Source organism: Eumetopias jubatus, unplaced genomic scaffold (assembly GCF_037043125.1).
Source record: "Eumetopias jubatus isolate StellerSeaLion01/CBP00866 unplaced genomic scaffold, mEumJub1_p1.0 scaffold_3, whole genome shotgun sequence".
Lineage (NCBI taxonomy): Eukaryota > Metazoa > Chordata > Mammalia > Carnivora > Otariidae > Eumetopias > Eumetopias jubatus.
In genome coordinates, this window is record NW_028274809.1 from 60,169,880 (window position 1) to 60,190,402 (window position 20,523).

The window sequence follows — 20,523 nt, forward strand, 5'->3', positions numbered from 1 at the left end:
CTATAAATCCTTCACCTCCCGCAGTCCGGACAAACTCACAGGAGCACCCACATATCAATTTAGTCCAAAGAATTCAACACTTAGCCGAAAACTGTATCAGATTGTCTGAGAAAAGGAGAACTGAGAGAGAAAGCAGGGAGAGGGGGTTGGGGATGGAACAGGAAATGCAGAATGGGCAGGCTGTGTAGGCTGGACATTCCATCCGGTGGGCTCCCTGGCCTGGTGAAGTGAAAATGGACCTGAAGCCCTGAAGGGAGAAGAAGGAAGCCCCATGGGACAGGAGGCACCGCCTCCGGGCAGGGGCCCCTCCCACTGCCCTTGCAGGGAGGTCCGCAGCCTCCCTGCTGGCTCCTGAGGGGCACTGATCTTTGGCCCCCCCTCCTGGCAGCATCTCCTCCCGTCACTTGGGTGCCTCCCACTGCTGGGTACAGCCTCTTCACCAAATAAAAGGTCCAGGGAAGCAGGCCCCTTGGTAAGGCGCTCCAGGAATTTATGATTCATAGGAGGAAGACCCCCCACCCCGTGTGATAACACAAACCCCAAAGGGATAAGGCTCCACAACACATATTTTAATTCTTCCTCTTCCCTGAGCTATAGCACTTCCAAGGGGTGTGTCCATTAAAAATCTAAATTGGGGGGGCTGTAGTCTATAGTTTGTTGCCTAATCTAGCTTCCTCCTCTCACCCCAGCTTCTTCAAGGATTTATTTCCATTGTGCGTAACTTCTAGGCTTCAGTTCTTTGTGACATCATTGTCCAGTGTTGATTTTTGCAAAGCCAAGTTCATGCTCACCTCAAAGCCAAAAAATCCTTATAACTCATAGGACATCAAAGGTGAGGTGGGCTTCATGCCATTGGGCAGCTTGAAGTTGCTACTGGGTTTCAGGCTCAGGGTGGGGTCACCAGGAGGGGGAACAATGGGACTCAGCCATTACTCACCACTTGAGTCCATTGCATCCTTAAAACAGAACCAAAAGATAAACACCAAGAGGGAAAAGAGCTTTGCATAAGTATCACCATGAAAACAAAGAACAATGTTCATGTATTTCATCTGCCCATGTGAGCTCAGGCACAAAGCCATATTGGAGACATCTTTCTCTTCCACGTGACGGGAAAACACTGTGCCACAAGGCAAGCCCCTGAAAGCCAAGCATGAGGAGCCCAGATTGCCTGACGTTGAAGGGGTTATGACATAGCAAGGGTCAGGCCACCTCCTCCGAGAAGGCAAAGCCACCAAGATCAGGGAATGGGAAGAAGGAAATTGGATCTTTTTTCAAGGTTCTCCTATGGATTTTATCATCTGTACATGCAAATAAATGAGAAAGTGCAATAACACACATCCAATAATGTGTAAAACAGTCTCCTGCCCCCCTTGATATGTCCCCTTTTAGCTCTTTCTTGTATTTTCCTCCAGATTTCTAAATTATAAGCTTATACAGCTATCAGTTGATCATTTGGGACATCATTTCTTGGCTTCCTACTATGTTAGAAGACTCTGACACCCTCTTCCCCTATTCTCTCAGTATCAGTGAGTTATGACTTTTGATGAAATCGACTATCCATGTTTATTTGTCACATACTGCTCACCGCTGAGGACAGCAGCGAACTACAATGTGAGTCCCTTTGTCTCCTAGCATCTAGTGTTGCTATTGAAAAGTCCCGCGCCATTCCAATTCCTGGTCCTTTGAACAGAGGCTATTTCACCCATCTAGGGACATGTTGAGGGTCTTCTCTTTATTCACAGTTTCTGGAATATCAAAGTGGTGTCGCCTGGTGTGGATCTTTTCAAATCCACAAGGAAATTTTCTGGTATGATTTCCCAAGCCTTTCAACTTCATTTTCTTTATTCCCTTTTCCTGTAATTCCTACTAGGTGAATGTTGTTGGCCTTCCTGGACCAGTCCTTTAATTTTCTTATCATCTTTTTCCTATGGGCCATCTCTGGTTTTTTGTTCATCTTTCTGGGAGATTTTTCCCACTTTATCATCTGCCAAATCTTCTTTTTTTTTTTAGCTCTTCTATTTTTAATTTCTAAAAACTCTCCTTTCTTCTTCTTTGATCATTCCTGAATTAAAGCATCCTGCTTCTGATTAATGGGGACAGCACTGCCTCTTATCTCCCTAAGAATATTAAATACATGTTTGGTGTGTGTTTGAGAAGTTTTACTCTGTTCTCCTGCTTTGTTTCTGTTTCCTCCTAAATCTTTTTTCCTGCTTGAATGATTTTGGTCTGTTCATTGTTGAAGGCTTCCCCCCAGAATCAGACAACCCCTGGATGTTCATTCATATTGAAGACTAAAATCACACAATCTGATTTGTGGGTTTGCTTTGAGGCGTGTGGGCAAGCCTTCTCAGCTGGTGAATTTCATTGACAGAGACCAGGCGGTGAGCCAGCCTTTTCAGGGTGGGACCCCAAATGACATTCTCTTCAGGGTTTTTCTCCTCTGCAGTCACTCAGTTCCCCCAGGGCAGAACACCTGCTGTGCTGCTAGAAAAGGGGATGCTGGTTGCCAGCAGATGCAGGGGCTGGGTGGCAGAATTACCACCATTCCGTGATGACTTCAGTCCTAATTTTCACTTTCCGCTGGTACCAGCCCCAAACCTCACTCCTGTCCTGCGCTGTACATAATGTTCAGACTATGTTCAGAGCAAGAGACTATGTTCAGAGTCTTTTTGGCTCCATACTTCCGGAAGAAAAAAAAAAAAACCTTCCAGGTGATGCAAGCAGGTGGCAGAGGAAGGGAGCGGGGAGGCACTGCCTGGTTGTATGGGTAGGGGAGGACACTTGGGGATCTGGACCCAAACTTCCCAACAATCCTCTATAGTCAGTTGCATACCTGCCTACCTGGTGCCACAGAACCCCGGCCTTTCTGGGGTGTCTGCAGGTTTTTTTGGGATGCCCTCCTGCTGGCTAAAACACTCACCACCTCTTCATCTGCTTTCCATCTGCCAAAACTATGTAGCCATTTCAAAATCTGCATAGTTTCCCTTCCAGGGCATTGTTTTTTGTGCATTTATACCTTTTTTATTCTTCTCCTGGAATGTTTAGTTGGGATTTGGGAAGAGAATGTCTTCAATCTGCCATGCTTAACCAGAAGTTCTTTCTCACTATTTGGATCTCACACTTGCTCTGCAGAAATCTGCCGCCCTGTAGCCCACAGAGCACAGTGGAGTTCCCAGGGCTTATTGAGGTGAAGACTCTGACCTTGGATCTGCCAGGTACTGGATGTGTGCCCTTGGGTTAACTGATTCACCTCCCTGGGCTTCATTTCCTCCTGTAAAAATTAGGGCTAGAGGAGGGCTTCTGCGTGTTAAAAAAAATTTTTTTTGGTTAATTGTTAAACTATCATTAACATAGAATTAAATTAAATTGCCCATTGTGTTAAAGATAATATTCGTAATAATAACCAAGTGGGGTAGGTACACAGTACCCCCATTTTTCCCATAAGTTCTACAAAAAGTGGCCTTGACCCTGGTGGGGGGTGGGGGGTGGGGCAATACTTGCCCAGTGCCCTGTGACCTAGTTCTTCTCCTTATTATGTTTCATCTTCCACGTGAAATCCAGATTTTCCATTAAAAGGGCTTTTTTTTTAGCTTGAAAAGTCAAATGTGGTGATTTGGGGAAAAAACAAAAAAGTGTTCTACATGATTATCTTTAGGAATATAGAAGGAAGGAAAACCAAGGCCCATAACTGGGAGGTGGTGTCTTAGTCCACTTGGGCTGCTATAATAAAGTACCATGGATTAGGTGACTCATAAACAACAGGAATTTATTTCTCCCAGTTCTGGAGGCCACAAATCTAAGACTGGGGCGTCAGCATGGTTGGGTTCTGGTGAGGGCGCTCCCCAGGTTGCACACTTCTTGTTGTAGACCTCACAAGGTGAAAGGGGCAAGAGAGTTCTCTGGAGCCTCTCTTATAAGGGCACCGATCCAGTTCATGAGGGCTCTACCCTCATGAACTAAGGCCCCACTTCCATATACCATCACATTAGGGGTTAGGATTTCAACACATGACTTTGGGAGGGGGAGACACAAACATTCAGTCCATCAAAGAAGGGGAAATGCTAGTTCTCTTCGTGTCTCTACCTTAGCTTTATTTTAGATGATCTTTCTTTCCTTAGATGATCAATGTCTCTGTTTTTAACTTAAAATGATCTCGTACTTCATGATACATTTTTAAGCCAATAATCATTGGAGAAACAAATGTTTTCCCATAGCACTTTGCCTCTTTGTCAACTAAGTAAGATTTGATGGCTATTTCACTTGCTGAACATTGACCTCCTTGAGGGCTTGGTACTGGCTCCATTCTTCTGTTGGCCACAGAATACGGCACAATGACCAATGCATCCCCCATCACAGCCCTTAGGAGCTGTAAGAGATCTTCATGTTTATCTGGTTCAGTCGCCTTCTTTTACAGAGGGTTTAGGCAAGCCCAAACAGATGAAATGATTTACCCAAAAACCCCAAGGAAGAGGCCAAGTCAAAACTTGACCTGGACCTCCCAACTCAGATCTAGCACCTTCCACGCTACCATGCTGCACAGAACCAATGTTCAGTAAATATCTCCTGCCCACATCACAATCTGATCTTCTGTGCTCATCCCATCATAGCCCAACTTTCTCTTTTCTTTTAATTTTAATTTTTTTTTTTAGAGAGGGAGGTGGTAGAGGAGCAGAGGGAGAGAGAATCTTAGGCAGGCTCCACGCTGGGCTCCCGACCCAGGGGTCGATCTCACGACCCTGAGATCATGAACTGAGCTGAAATCAGGAGTCGGATGTTTAACTGAATGAGCCACCCAGGCACTCCTCTTTTCTTTTTAAATGCTGCTCTTTTAACAGCAATAATGCTTGACATAAACCTAGTAACTAATTACATCAAGGGGAAAGCCACAACCTTAAATATTACATGATTACATATATACACTAATATAATACACAATCCAAACTACCCCCCGTCAATATTTTCATCAATCCATGTTCTCATAAATCATGTCACAGATATGCATATTTTCTGCCCATGGATGTCCAACTGCTTTGCGCACCTGCAGAGACTGACTTTGTTCAACTTGATAAAACTAGCTCCAACTAACCTCTGTGCTTTCTGATCTTAGCACTGCCTTTGTTAAGGTCACCTGAGTGAGTACAGATCCAAACACCTGACTGCAAGTAGATTCCAGCTGTTTGCCTTTGTGTCTCACCCAAAAGACTTGCCCCCACATCACCACCCATACACTCGTCAAATGTTCATTGTGGGCCTACTGTATGCCAGGCACTGTTCTGGGGATATAGCATGAGAAAACAAAGACCTCTACCCTTAGAGAGCTTACATTCTAGCAATAAGCATTAAAAATTAGTATAGTATAAGTCTCTTCAATAAGTGGTACTGGGAAAATTGGACAGCTACATACAGAAGAATGAAACTGGACCATTTTCTCACACCACACACAAAGATAAGCTCAAAATGGATGAAAGACCTCAATGTGAGACAGGAATCCATCAAAATCCTACAGAAGAACATAGGCAGGAACTTCTTCAGCAACTTCTTTCAAGACATGTCTCCGAAGCCAAGGAAAACAAAAGGAAAAATGAGCTATTGGGACTTCATCAAGATGAAAAGCTTCTGCACAGCAAAGGAAACAGTCAACAAAACTAAGTGGTAACCCACAGAATGGGAAAAGACATTTGCAAATGACAATACAGATAAAGGGCTGGTATCCAAGATCTATAAAGAACTTCTCAAACTTAACACTCAGAAAACAAATAATCCAGTCAAAAAATGGGCAGAAGACATGAACAGACACTTCTCCAAAGAAGACATACAAATGGCTAGCAGACACATGAAAAAATGTTCAACATCACTAGCCATCAGGGAAGTACAAATCAAAACCACAATGAGATACCACCTTAGAATGACAAAAATTAACAAAATAGGAAACAACAAATGTTGGCAAGGATGTGGAGAAAGGGGAACCCTCTTACACTGTTGGTGGGAATTCAAGCTGGTACAACCTCTCTTTAAAAGATCATGGAGGTTCCTCAAGACATTAAAAATAGAACTACCCTGGAGCACCTGAGTGGCTCAGTTGGTTAAGCGACTGCCTTCGGCTCAGGTCGTGATCCTGGAGTCCCGGGATCGAGTCCCGCATCGGGCTCCCTGCTCAGCAGGGAGTCTGTTTCTCCCTCTGACCCTCCCCCCTCTCATGCTCTCTCTATCTCATTCTCTCTCTCAAGTAAATAAATAAATAAAATCTTTTAAAAAAAAGAAAATCTTTAAAAAAAAAATAGAGCTACCCTACGACCCAGCAACCGCACTACTAGATGTTTACCCCAAAGACACAGATGTAGTGAAAAGAAGGGGCACATGCACCCCAATGTTCATAGCAGCAATGTCCACAGTAGCCAAACTGTGGAAGAACCCAAGATGCCCTTCAACAGACGAATGGATAAAGAAGATGCGGCTCATATATGCAATGGAATATTACTCAGCCACCAGAAAGGATGAATACCCACCATTTTCATCGACATGGATGGAACTAGAGGAGATTATGCTAAGTGAAATAAGTCAAGCAGAGAAAGATAATTATCATATGGTTTCACTTATTTGGGGAACATAAGGAATAGCACGGAGGACCACAGGGGAAGGGAGGGAAACCTGAAGGGGGAGAAATCAGAGGGGGAGACGAACCATGAGAGACTATGGACTCCGGGAAACAAACTGAGGGTTACAGAAGGAAGGGGTGGGGGGATGGGGTAACCAGGTGATGGGTATTGAGGAGGGCACGTGTGGTGATGAGCACTGGGTGTTATATGCAAATAATGAATTGTTGAACACTACATCAAAAACTAATGATGTACTATACAGTGACTAACTGAACATAAAAAACAAAACAAAACAAAGTAAGTATAGTATACAGCACTTTAGAAGGTGGGAAATGTTACAGAAAAAGAAAAATTTAAGGTACGGGGAATCAGGAGTGCTGAGGCAGGTGATCAGGGGAAGGTAATGTTTGCATGAAGACTTGAAGAGGGTGATGGAATGAGCCAGGGAGATATCTGGCCAAGAGCTCTCTCAGCAGACAGAACAACCAGGATAAAGTTCCCAAGATGAGTGTGTGTGGTCTGGTCAAGGTCCTGATGGGTGACATATTGGGGAAAGAATCCTAAGGGAGAGTTATCATTCCCCAATTCCAGAAAGATGAAAAAAATCAAACTTCAAGAAAGAAAGAATGAAAACGTGAGAACCTGGAGGTATAAAGTCTGTAGCGGTGGTAGGAGAATGGCAAGGGAAAGCTGGAAAACCAGAAAATATAATTGAGAAATGAAAGTAGCGCTTCAGATTCAAGCAATTGCCCCAGGTATGATTCACACGGGCACTGACTCTCACCTCTGGATTCACAGCATCTGGAGCAGAGCAGAGCACATGGTGGGCTCAAGAAATGCCTGTGCAATGAAGAAATGACTAATGAATGGAGCCAATCTTAACATGTGACTCCTTTTCTTGTGCTTTGTGTGGGAACAGACGGGAATCAGCCCAAGAGCTATGCTGGGAGGTCTGCTGCACACTCACCCTGGAGCTGAATTTACTGATGAGAAGGAGGATTCACCTCAAAGAAAGTTTAGCAATATTTTTCTATTCATTGATCTATTTGATCTGCTTAAAACCAAGTCAAGTGTACTATGGAGTCTGAGAAAGAAATGTGTTGCTAAGACATCAAGGCATGGGGATGCGGGGAGGGGGGGGAGTTTCAATCCAGTCATTGAACTAAGCAAATGAGTGAAATGAGTGCAGACTGTGTGTGCGTGTGTGTGTTCAAGATGTATGATGTATGTTAATGGAGTTGGGAGGAATGGATATTAATAGAGCCTGCAGATATACAAACCTTTTAAGAAGGTATTTATGTACATTCCACATGATATTGAATTGCATCAAGGTTCTTTTGGTTGAACTAACAGAGAGCACTTTAAACTCACTTAAGCAATAATAAGGAGTAATTTACTATAAAGATACAGAGAACCTTGGGGCAAGATCAGTCAGACATTCCCCAGGAACTGAGACCCAGAACTAGCAAGCCGATGGGAACAAGGAAGCCTCCTACTAACTTGCCCTCTGCCATCCTCACTCCGAGGGGCCATGTGGACTCCTATCCCTGTCTCCATGCATGTGTGGCCCCTTCCTTCTCTCTTGGCCAACCTCCTTCCTTCCCTGTCCATCCACACGGCCTCCCCACCATGCCTGCCTTTACACTACCTCAATTTTAGCAATAAGTAGAACCTGACAACAGTATTTTCCAGTCTCCATTACAAAGTTACAAGAGAAAGGACCCAACTGGCACTGGGCCAGTGTCTCCCTCTGTTCCAAGTAACCATGGTCACCCATTCAAACATGGCTGCCACGGTGTTGACAACTGACCTCAGTCAATTTGGCCATCCACCTTCGTCAGGTTCTTTGTCTATAGATAATGGGTGACCCCCACCTGTTTGAGGTACATGAGAGCTACCATTCCCCTCCTCAACTACCTCCCTGTGAGGTGTGTCAAAATGAGGGCAGGTCTCATTCAGAATTCTGCCATACATGCAAACATTTACAAATAAGCAGGCACAAAAACATACTACTTGTTCATATCAGCTCAGAGAAGTAGCAACTGACAACACTTCGCATGGAGAATTCACTCGAGGAAGGCAGAAGTGACAACACTCCAATAGAATTAGTTCAGCTTCTAGCTGCCTTCATGGCTGAATCCTCTGGTACGCATTAGGGAACCAAACTCAAAGAGCCCCTATCCTAGCACCTGTCCAAGGGAGGTTAAACTAGAGACTGGCTCTAATGTCACATTAATGCAAGGGTACAGGTGCCTTTAAAACATTTCTCACCAATCCACCTTTCGTTCTTGAGAATCCTTATGCTAATTAACAGGCCCTCTAGTCAAGATGCGAGTGGTTGTCTTCTGCCACGTTTGGAGAGTGCTGATCAGGACCTCCCAAATGTACCCACCATGCCCTGGGGTGTGGATTCTTAATTACGGAGTTCGAACGTTAACCAACCAGCCCTGGGTTTAGATGAAATGAGCACCCGCGCGCGCGCTCACACGCACACACACCCTGGGCGGCACCGGTGGGTTTGTTGCCAGATGAATTGGCCTTCTCTAAAACGCTGCCTTGGAAGGTCCCCTGTCCTCCACTGCTGCTTATGCATCACTGACCAGCCCTATTAGGAAAAGAGTCTGGGAGTGTTCTTTTTTAGCCAGACATATCACAATCTGAACAAGACAGGGGTCTTGTTAGCAAGGAAAAGGAGAGAATATAGATCAAGTGGGCAGCCGGCCATCTCTGCTACACCCGCTGATCTAAAAGCAAATCTCTTAACCCTCGTCTTAGTTTCCTTATCTATAAAATGGGATTACCAATACCCAACCTGCCACTTTTCCCAAGGTTTGTGCAAGAATGACATGAAAACACTTTGAAAACTGAGAAGACTTGTTCAAATAGAAGATATCATTTGACAGTTTATACAAGAAACCACAGTGTTGTATAACAATCAAAAGAGTTATTCTTTCAAATCAAAGTATAACCACACATAAGCACTTATTCTTGATCACCGAAGCTTACTTACATTTCCCAGACCACCAGGAACGTGTCATTTTTTATTGTCAGGGATCCCACATGACACCTCCTCGTTGATGAGAGGCTGACTGGACATATGTAGAAGTCATATAAAGTTACATAACATTGATTGGGGCTTTGCTCTGTGCCAGCCACTGGGTTTCACATAGATATTCTCACCTAATCCCCTCACAGGCTCCCAGGGCAGGCCCTGCTACTCTCATCCTGCTGACAGGGAAACAGGGCCAGAGCGCAGTTGGCCCCTAACACGGTCAGAGTGAAAGCCAGGATTTTACCTCAGTCATGTCTGGAATGCTTGAACATCACTTTTCAATTCTAAAATGCTATGGCTCCTAGTTACCATTCACACTGGGTAGACCCGTGTCCGCCAAAAAGATAAGTTGAAGTCCTAACCCTTGGTACTTGTAAATGTGACCTAATTGAGAAACAGGATCTTTGTAGATGGAATCAAGTTAAAATACATTCGCACTGGATTAGGGTGGGTCCTAATCCAATGACTGCTGTCCATTTAAGAAAAGGGACATTTGGACAGACATACAGAGAAGGCCATGTGAAGGAAGAGGCAGAGACTGGAGTGATGTACCCACAAGCCAAGGAACACCAGGATGGCAGGCAAACACCAGAAGCTATGGGAGGGGCCTGGGTCGTTCTTCCCTTAGAACTCCCGGAAGAGACTCACCCTGCCAACCGCTGGATTTGGGTCCTCCGAAGGTCCTGGGCCTTCCAGGACTGTAAGAGAATAAATGTCTGTTGTTTTTAAGCCATCATGTTTGTAAGAGTTTGTTAGAGCAAATGGAGCGAACCAATACAGCATATGAACACTGGATGGTCCTACTAGAGCCTTGTGCAGCCTACTGCTGGCTTCACCCCCAGCATGCTTGAAGTCAGGCTCAGTTCATTGCAGGAGTCACCAGGAGACAGGCATAGCCTCAGCTTCCCCAGGAGGCGCTGTCTTCACAAACCGAGGAAGTCCTTCCCAGGCAGACTCCTGGGTGTGAGGAGGGAACCCTGATGGTGCCCTGAGCAAAGGGTGGGTGGGCCTCTAAACGCACCTATAAGATGCTGAGTTCAGCTGGAGTGGCTCAGCCACAACCATGAGAACTGACCCACATGTTCCATTAAGGCTGGGCAAAGGGAAAGCCTCTGACTTTTCTTTCTCCTGTACTTTTATTTGGATTACACGAAAATCTTTCTGGGGAACTGGATCTATTTGCTGAGTGAGGAATCGTTTGCATTTTCAAAGACCAAGATTTCGTATACTTTCGTATACTTTCAAAGACCAAGATTTCGTATACTTTCGTATACTTTCAAAGACCAAGATTTCGTATACTTTCGTATACTTTCAAAGACCAAGATTTCGTATACTTTCGTATACTTTCAAAGACCAAGATTTCGTATACTTTCGTATACTTTCAAAGACCAAGATTTTCGTATACTTTCATTCCACCTTCAAAAAGATTAGCCAAATCTATACAACACCTGTGCTTTTTAAAAGCAGTTTTATAATGCTCCCCCAAACCAAAAGTCAGATCCCCCACCACAAATAAAGAGTAAAAATATCAAAATAAAAAATATTCACTTGTTTACTATCTATAAACCAGGTAATACCGTGGCCAGGAAAAAAAAGGGTGGTTGGTAAATTGGGGCAGGATCAACTACTCTGATAGGCTGGAGAGTTTTTATGAATACAACTACTTTGAAAACTACTGGAAAACATTAAGTAACACTATGAAAAAAAATTATTATTACAAACTTTATAACTGCAGTGCTATGAGGATTCTCAAACCACCAGAGATCCACCTGTTTGGCACAACGTTCTATGGAGAGAAAGTTCCAGAACTGAGATAAATCGAACCAGCTTTTAAACACATAAGGGCCACTCACGGTTAAAAGCACAGATGTTCGTATTTCCAGTCTGAGAAAATTAACAGTATGGCCGTCTGCCATCTGTATGACCTTGCTTAAGTGTCACTTTATCACCTCCGATAATGACTGGTAATGTGTCTTGTCTTAACTGGAGAAAATAAATAAGCCTACTCGGGCTAAGAAGAGATCTTTTCATTGTGCTGGTGAGAGGAGAAATCTGGAAACCCAGCCAAAGAATACAGGCTAAGCTTTGTTCGGAGGCTGATAAGAAGAGGGGAAAGTGCTGCTGGGATAAAGAGATATTTGTGTTTCCAACTTGGGGGAGCAGACAGGATGCACCACTCCACAGCACACAACAAGCCCTTTGGTGACACCGAGACTTGACGCAAACAAGCGTGTCTATTTAGGTCTGATATTGCTTTTCCTGGAGTTTAAGGTGAAGACCCCTACAAGGACGTGATCCCAATATGGAAATCCAAACATGAGAGCCTAGAGTGCCGAGCCAATCATCCAGATGGTAGGCATCAACATTCAAGAGTCTGCTGGTAAAACAACAAGGAAGAGGTGCGTGTGTCTCCTGCTACCCCCTTCTCCTCTGGCAGGCTGCCATCCACGGAGGTGGCAGCTCAGCAGATGTGAACCACTCTCCACAATAATACTCCGAGTTTACCCTCCACATCGACTCCAATGCAAAACAACTCAGAAGAGCACATTAAGCTCAGGAACATACCATTTCTCAACAGGGAAGGCAAAGGAGAAAGGGGGAGTAAGATACCTGGTGAACAATAGCCAATCTATCATGATGGTCCTGGCCAGAGAGACACCACTCTCAACTGGAAGTTCTGAAGAGACTTTTTAATGAAGGGACTATTATTTGAAGGTATAGGTGGGGTTAAGGAACCAGCAACAGCAGAAAGCCATTACCACCCTGTATTCATTTGCCAGAGCTGCCACAAGTTACCTCAAACCGAGTGGCTTAACCAATGGCAATTTATTGTCTCACCGCTCTGGAGTCCAGAAGACTGAAATCAAGGTGTTAACAGGGCCATGCTCCTTTTGAAGGCTCTGGTGAAAAATCTGTTTGAGGCCCCTCTCCTAGATCCTGGCAGTTCCTTGGCTTGTGGCAGCGCAAGTCCAGTCTTCACATGGCGTTCTCCCTGTGTGCCTGTGTCCAAATTTCCCCTTTTTTATAAGGACACCAGCCATATTGGATGAGGGGCTCACCCTACTCCAGTATGACCCCATCTTAACTAATTATATCTGCAATTACATCTTACTATTCCAAACAAGGTTATGTTCTGAGGTCCTGGGGGTTAGGACTTCAACACAGGAATTTTGGAGGGGCACTACTCAACCCATACCACATTCTCAGGCCTGGAAAGGCGAAGGGAGGAGAAGGTGTTGGCCAGCCTGGCTGGGAGGTGAAGACCAGGAGTGGCTGTTGTCATGGGGGGCGGGGGAGGGGGGGCGGGGCTCTGCAGTGCCAGATTCCACCAAAGCCCGGAGGAGGCTGCGGGAACCAATTCCTGGCCTCTTTCCCCTCCTACGTTCCAGGCACTGACCCAACCAGAAGGCAAAGGACAAGGGAGCCAGGTGAGGAGAATGGATGGGGGTAGGGCAATAGTATAAGGAAACCAGCGAAATGAACACCCGTCTACGTGACAGAATCAAGGGACCCAAATGGGTTAGGGAGAGAAGTTGTTATATCCGATTTTTCCAAACTATATCTTGGGAATCAGAGTATTACTAGCAAATCTGGACAGAAAAATCAGGGTATGTGTTTTCGTCCAAGAAAGCTAACGGCTTGAAATTTTCTTCTCTTTAGCTGAGAGGTCAGGTCAGAGTCAAAGGTCCACATCTCCAAATGACTCCATGAGGGCCTCCTGAGGAAATAGCACCCTTGGGTATATACACAGAAGGGCTCTTCCCTCCAAGTCCCTTTAGGCATATCCCTTTGTCCTCCTGAAACCCAAATCACCCCAGATTTCCCTTCATTTCCTATCCAGTTCACTCCCATGCTTCATCTCCATTCTCCCTGCATGGTGCAAGACCTCCTCACTTCCTCCCTGTGCCCCATACCCCAGCCTCGGTCTCCCACAGTCCACCCTTTGCAGCGTGGGCTTTAGAGTCAATTTCTGACTTCCCAGCGTGAAGGCTGGGTCTCTACATTGGGTTCCTGTCTGCATTTCAGGCCCCATCTCCCTCTCATCTACTTCCCGCCCTCCCCTCTGGTTCTCCAATAAAACTAACCCACTGTCAGGAAAAATTGCAAACATTTTTGAAAGGGGCCAAAAAAACATGACTGGGTGTCCTGTTCAGTGCATCCTACCAAGTTACCTTCATCCTTCCTTGTTTTTGAGCTGTTTTATTTCTATAATTTGCAGACTACATTTTCTTTCCATAAATGTAGACTACATTTTTATTTCTACATTTCTATTTACTAGAAGTGAAGTAACTGATTCTTGGCCATAGAAGGGCAAACTGTGTCCCCAGAGATATAGATTTCTGCCCCATGGATATTGGCCAGTTTTATATCTATCTGTAAGTTCTTTTCTGGTCATTTACGTATGGATGTTCTTTGAATTCCCCTTTGAACCATTTGTAACATCTTTCCTGGTTTCCTTATTAATTAATGAGTTAAATAAAGCCTTTGACAGAATTTATAATCCTGTGAATGTCAGAATTTTATTCTTTAAAAATTTTTACTGAGTTCACTAGTACATTGTATATGCCTGTATTTCCTTGCTTAGTATATGTGTCAGTTTCTGCTTCTCCCACTGGACTTGGAACTCCTATAAAAAGCGGCCATATTCTGCTCACCTATTCCTAGCACAGAGTAGCCTGTAACAATGTTACTGAACGTTGATCCTTTTAATCCTCACAATGGCTTTGTGAGGTAGGGGAATAGTTGTATCCCCTTTTACAGATAAAGAAACTGGAGAAGAGAGAGTAACTTGCCCAGGGTTAGATCTGGGAAGATCTGGCTTAGTGGCTGTGTCTTCAGAAATGTTAATTGCAATGTTACACTGTTTGTTGATTCAGCAAATCCATGGTCCTCAGTCCCTCTTTAAGTTATACTTTAACAGAACAATCATGACTTAGAAAACGAAGGGTAGACTTTTAGGTTTTGTTCTTTATCAAAGTATGACCTAGCTCACCAGCTTGGGAAAATGAAAAGCAAAATGATATCTTAATTTCTCCCTCCTAAGAAGTTAGCCAAAACATAACAACCAAAGATAATTGGCTATCCAAACAATTTCCTAGGTAATAGCACATAGGACAGCTTAAGTGAAAACTATAGCCTGGCTGGCTCAGTCGGTGGAGTAGGCGACTCTTGATCTCCGGGTTGTGAGTTGGAGCCCCATGTTGGGTGTAGAGATTACTTAAAAAGAAAAAACAAAAACAGAGAGAGAGAGAGAGAGAGAGAGAGAGAGAGAGAGAGAACAAACCCCTATAGTTTCTTGCTTCCACAATAAGTGGGTGGCAAATATCGGTGCCCAGCGGATATCTGTCTACAGGTATGTTGCGCAAGGACGTTTCCAATGCAGGGGCCAGCTGCCCTGCAGAGTAGCCAGAAGAGCCCCTTGCCCCTATTTGAGCAGGCTCATCTCTCCCGGCCAGCATGCTCCTGCCAAAGGCAATTCTGCTATCAGGAGTGTCCCTCAGCTTTAGAGATCACAGAAGCCTCCGGTGCATTTAAAAAATGCACCTGATTGCTCAATGGGGCTAAGCAGGTGACAAGTGAAATAATGCTGCTTCCCTACCTGGATAAGTGCCCAGCTCCCCTCTGCAAGGTACCTTCGGGCAATCTGACCTCCTGCCACTGACTGGCAGGGCTGAGATAAGCAGAGCATATTGCCATAATAAGGGAAATGAGGGGCACGGCACGGCTAGGCTTTGATTACTGGGCACGGGGTGATTAGGATACCTTTGATGTTTCTAAGGGCCCTTCATCTCAGCGCCGCTGTCCTTGGAGGTTTGGGCTCCAGCAAGCTCGTGTAATCACTACCTATGGCTCTGGATTGTGCCGGAGAGCAAGCCGGGGGACGGCAAGGCCAAGCGGGCCACAGATGCATTTCCCCCCAGTGCCAGGAAAGGTTCTAATTCAAAAACAAATGTATTTATCGCTTCCAACTGCTCTGCAGGGCAGGGCATCCTGCCTCAGGGTGGAGCGGCAGCGCGCAGTAGGGACAGTGGCAGGCAGCCAATGGAAACTTCCCATTTCCACAAGGTTCCTGCCACTCAGTCATGGTCCTGCGGGCCCAGCAGCACCCAGTAGAGTGTCCGGCCTCTCTGTCGGCCCCAGAGACACAGGCACCAGGCAAGAGCTGGGCCCTACCCCACCTGCCAGAGCAGGCTGCTCGATGATATTCACCCTGACATCCCTACTTGGTGACGAAGGTCCTGGAAGAAGTCCACGTCCATATACCAGGTTCTTCCTGGTTCTTCCCGTACCAGCCAGTCCTGTCCGGCACTTTCTCTTTCGTGTGCTTTGCCCACCAGCCCCCAACTCCCCAAACAAGCCGGGTACTCTCACCGGTGAAGGCTCTCCTGTTCCGTCTGTCCACATCCAGACAGGACCTGAGTGCCCTCCTCCCTTCACGGCCTTCAGAGCTCCGGGTCCTCACCCTCACTGTGACATTAAACCACAGCGCAGCTGACTTCTTCAAATGTATGTTCCATCTCTCTGACCTGGTTATGAGCTCAACCCAAGAAAGGGCTCCTTTTTCATTTGTCTCTCCTCAGGGCCCAGCACAGTCCCTGGCATACAATAGGTGTTCAATAAATAAAAAGGATGGGAGGGCACGTTCTGCATGGAGCCTGGGTGTTATACGCGAACAATGAATCATGGATCGCTACATCAAAGACTAATGATGTAATGTATGGTGATTAACATAATAAAAAAAACTTAACCAATAAAAAAAAACATTTTAGGATTCATTATAGTGTCAATATAAGCACGTATAAGCCAAAGTAGCAGAAATATTATAATAAAAAAATTACAAAAGGAAAAAAAAAGGGTGAATGAACAAACAGCCCAAATCATCCCCTTCTCTGGAGAATCTCTTTTCTTAGGAGGAAATAATCTAGTTCTGAGCCTTCCAGGGGCCAAAGGACATTTATCTGTGGAAAGCCATTTGTTGTGGACAAATTCTGCCTTTCCTCAATCCCTAGAGAAAGCCCAAAGCAAAGAAGGCAATGTGCAAACTAACTGCTTCCAGATAAGTGTACTCCCAGATGCTAACAGTTTTACTGTGTGTTAAGAGCAAAGCCAAACCACACAACACAGAAGCGAAACTTCCTGAACATCCCACGCCAAGCCTTTAGTTTACTGCTCTGTTGGAATTCTGATGACAATAGGCATCTGAGTAAAGATGTGCTGTGTAAGAACAGAGAGACTCCGATGGTTCTTTGACATAAAAATCTTGGGTCTTTAACTTCTGGATGCACTGTACCTTATGAGAGGGTAACATGGTGTGATATCCTTGGTTTACCACCTGGGCTGCACCATTCCTGTAACACTGTGAACCTTCAGCATCAGAACTGTTACTCTCTTCAGATTCTTCTGCTTTAAAAAGGATTGCTATTATTATGATCCTTATTAAGATGTTGTTATTGAAAATCACCTCCTCTAAAAATAAAATGGGCTAAAATCTGAAGCAAATATTGCAATTTTCCCAAACATAGAATTTATAATTTCAACATTGTTATAGAAAGATCAAGGGCCAACTGAGCATAATAAAGTAACATTTATACAGGAGCGTTACATTTACAAAGCACTTTCATATATGTGTGTGTGTGTGTGTGCGTGTGTATGTGTGTATACATGTGGGTGTGGGTGTCTCTGTGTGTGTGCGCACGCGTGTGTGTATGTATGCGCGTGTGCGTGTGTGTGTACTCTCATTGATAAGAATTGCTCTAGTTCATCAGTTCCACACTTGGCAAAAAGGGCAAATACTTAAAACACTTTTCTCCTACCCTCAGTACCGCTGAGCATTTCCTCCCCTACTCCCCCCAACTGCCCACCCCAGGTGGAAAGGAAACCAAATATCCGTTCATTCCTAATACCTCCAATTCCATTTCCAGGAAAAGGAGGTCAGAGCTCTCCCGCGCAGAAAGAAGCAGAGTGCCCCCTCCCCATAGCCTGACTCCTCCCTCCTCCCCCAGGCCATTCCTCCCCAACCCCTACCATCCAGCTACAGCCTCCCTGAACTGCTTCCCGCTCCCCAAATGCACCACACCCTGTCACCTCCAACACCGCTCGCCACCGCAATCTGCACCTCCCTCCTACTCAGCTCTTGGGTCTCAGTTAGATATCACCTCCGCCCAGAAGACTTTTCCGAGCTCCCAAGGCTGGGTTAGGGCTCTTTCAAACTGACCCTAGCTCCTGCTACCCTACTGCCCCAACAGTCCTACATGGCCCTGTGATTGTCAGTTACCTGTCTTTCCCACCCCCCAGAGCAAAACCGTCCAATAACAATATAATGCGAGCTTTATCTGTGATTTTTTTAATTTTCTAGCAGAATAATTTTAAAAAGTAAAAAGAGGGGTGCCTGGTGGCTCAGTTGGTTAAACGCTGCCTTCGACTCAGGTTATGATCCCAGTGTTCTGGGATCGAGCCCCGCATCAGGCTCCCTGCTCAGAGGGGAGCCTGCTTCCCCCTCTGCCTGCTGCTCGCAGCTCCCTGTGCACACGCGCTCTCTCTGTCAAATAAACAAATAAAATCTTTAAAAAAAAGTAAAAAGAAACAGGTAAAATTAATTATAATAATGAATTTTATTTAAATATATCTAAAATATTATGATTTCAACATGCAATCAATATAAAACAGTTGAAATGATATATTTCACATGCTGTTTTTTCCTATGAAGTCTTTCAAATCTGGTGTGTATTTTATACTTCCAGCATATCTCCATTAGGACATTGCAAGTGCTCAATAGCCACATGTGGCTGGTGGCTACTGTCTTGGACAGTGGGGGTCGAGATCAAACACCTTGAAGGCAGGGCACATGCTCAACCTCTCACACTAGTGTGTCTTGCACTGTGCTTGACACAAGGACAACAACGTGAACATTTTAGTTCGGGCTCCTGTAACAAAAATACTATAGACTGGGGGGCTTAAACAACAAACATTTATTTCTCGCATTTCTGAAGGCTGGGAAGTCCAAGATCAAGACGCTGGCAGACTCCGTGTCTGCTAACAGCTTGTCTCCTGGTTCGCAGATGGCCATCTTCTTGATGAGTCCTCACAGGGGGTGAGGGGCATGGGGCAAGGGAGCTCTGTGGGATCTCTTTCATAAGGGCACTAATCCCCATTCATGAGGACTCTACCCTCATGACCTAATCACCTCCCAAAAGCCCCAATTCCAAGGATCATCATATGGGAAGTTGGGACTTAATATATGATTTTTGAGGGGACACAAACATTCCTTCTACAGTAGTACAATGTGTCTGAATGACTTCATCCCCCAAGGGAGGGAGACTGAGCTGGGGCCCAGAGCAATGGGTATCTGTACATGTGAGTTCAGCTAAAATTCTGCTCCAGTGAAACTCTAAATAAAAGAGGGGCGGCCAGATAGGGGCAATCACATTCATATTTCAAGCATTACTCAAAATGACAGAAATACCAGCTCAACAAAGCAAGCTGATTAGCCCCTTGGAATTTAGGATAATATCATTTAACCTTCATAGAAGATGGAAACAAAGTGTCTCCAGAAGACTTCCTTTAAAGGGATGCAGCCTGAAGCAGTCTCTACCACAGGACCAGGGGGCAGGAAATGAGCCTGAGGCTGAGGAGGAAGGACAAGCGTGGCATTATGAGTCGTACCCATTCTTTGTTTCAAGATTCCTAGAGTTTTTATCCTAAAAGCTGACACTTTTAAAAGTGCTTTTTAGAAACAGCAAAGCAAGTGGTGCCAGAAAAAACAATGACGTCAGCCCTTAACCCAGAGAAGCAGCCTTCAGGGAGACCCCGGGGACCCATGAGAGGACACTGCAGAGCTCCAAGGAGGCCTGGTCTGTTGTTCCCCTGTCCAGTCAGACGGTTCTAGATTCCCAAATGTGCAGATCCCAAGGACTTCTGACAGAACAGCCACTAAGCCAGCAATCTGTGGGCTTTGGGGGGCATTAGAAACGTCTGGGGGGGCTGGTTAAAAATCCTGATTGCTGGGTCCCACCCTTCAGAGAGTTTAATTCCGTTATTCTGAGGTGGGTCCCAGGAATAGGCATTCTTGTCAAGTACTTGAGGTGATTCTGATAAGGAGTTCCATACTTTGAGAAAAAATATCCTAAATAATGGTAGAACCATCACTTACCAATTTACTTTTCTCTCACCTCGCCTTTCTTTTTTTTTTTTAAGATTTTATCTATTCATTTGAGAGAGACAGAGAGAGAGAGAGGCAGAGAGAGCACAAGCAGGGGGAGAGAGAGAAGCAGACTCCCTGCTGAGCTGGGAGGCTGACGAGGGGCTCCATCCCCCGACCCTGAGATCATGACCTGAGCCGAAGGCAGATGCCTAACCAGCTGAGCCACCAAGGCGCCCCTCACCTCACCTTTCTAAATGCCCCCAAAGTTATGCCTTCCAGGCCACAAGTGTGGTTGTCCAATTCACATGCTGCATAAGGGTTCCCAGCTGAGAGGGTAAGTGGGAGCTGAGATCTAGGTGCCTGGCCCGGGGCCGTGCCCATCCTGAGTACCTGCGACACCCCAGCAGTGGCCAACCAGGCAGCACGTGGGCTCCTCCCTGAACGAGGCCCGTCAGCTCCTGTGTGTGAGCGAGGGACGCACTGTTGCCTCATCACGTCTCTTTCCTGGAAAGACACTGCCTCACTGATCTGGTGTGCAGATGGCAGATTTCTCCTGGGTTTGGTAAGTATTTCCCAGGAACGGAGGCTCCGTGGTCATAGCCCTTGGACAAGGCTCCAGGTCACCGGGCTTACCAGGTGGGCAGACTGCTGGATGGCACAGACTATATCCTTACAAATGCTCTCCTCCCTGTCCCCTGCTTCCCAGCTTTCTCACGTTATAAACTGGATGAACA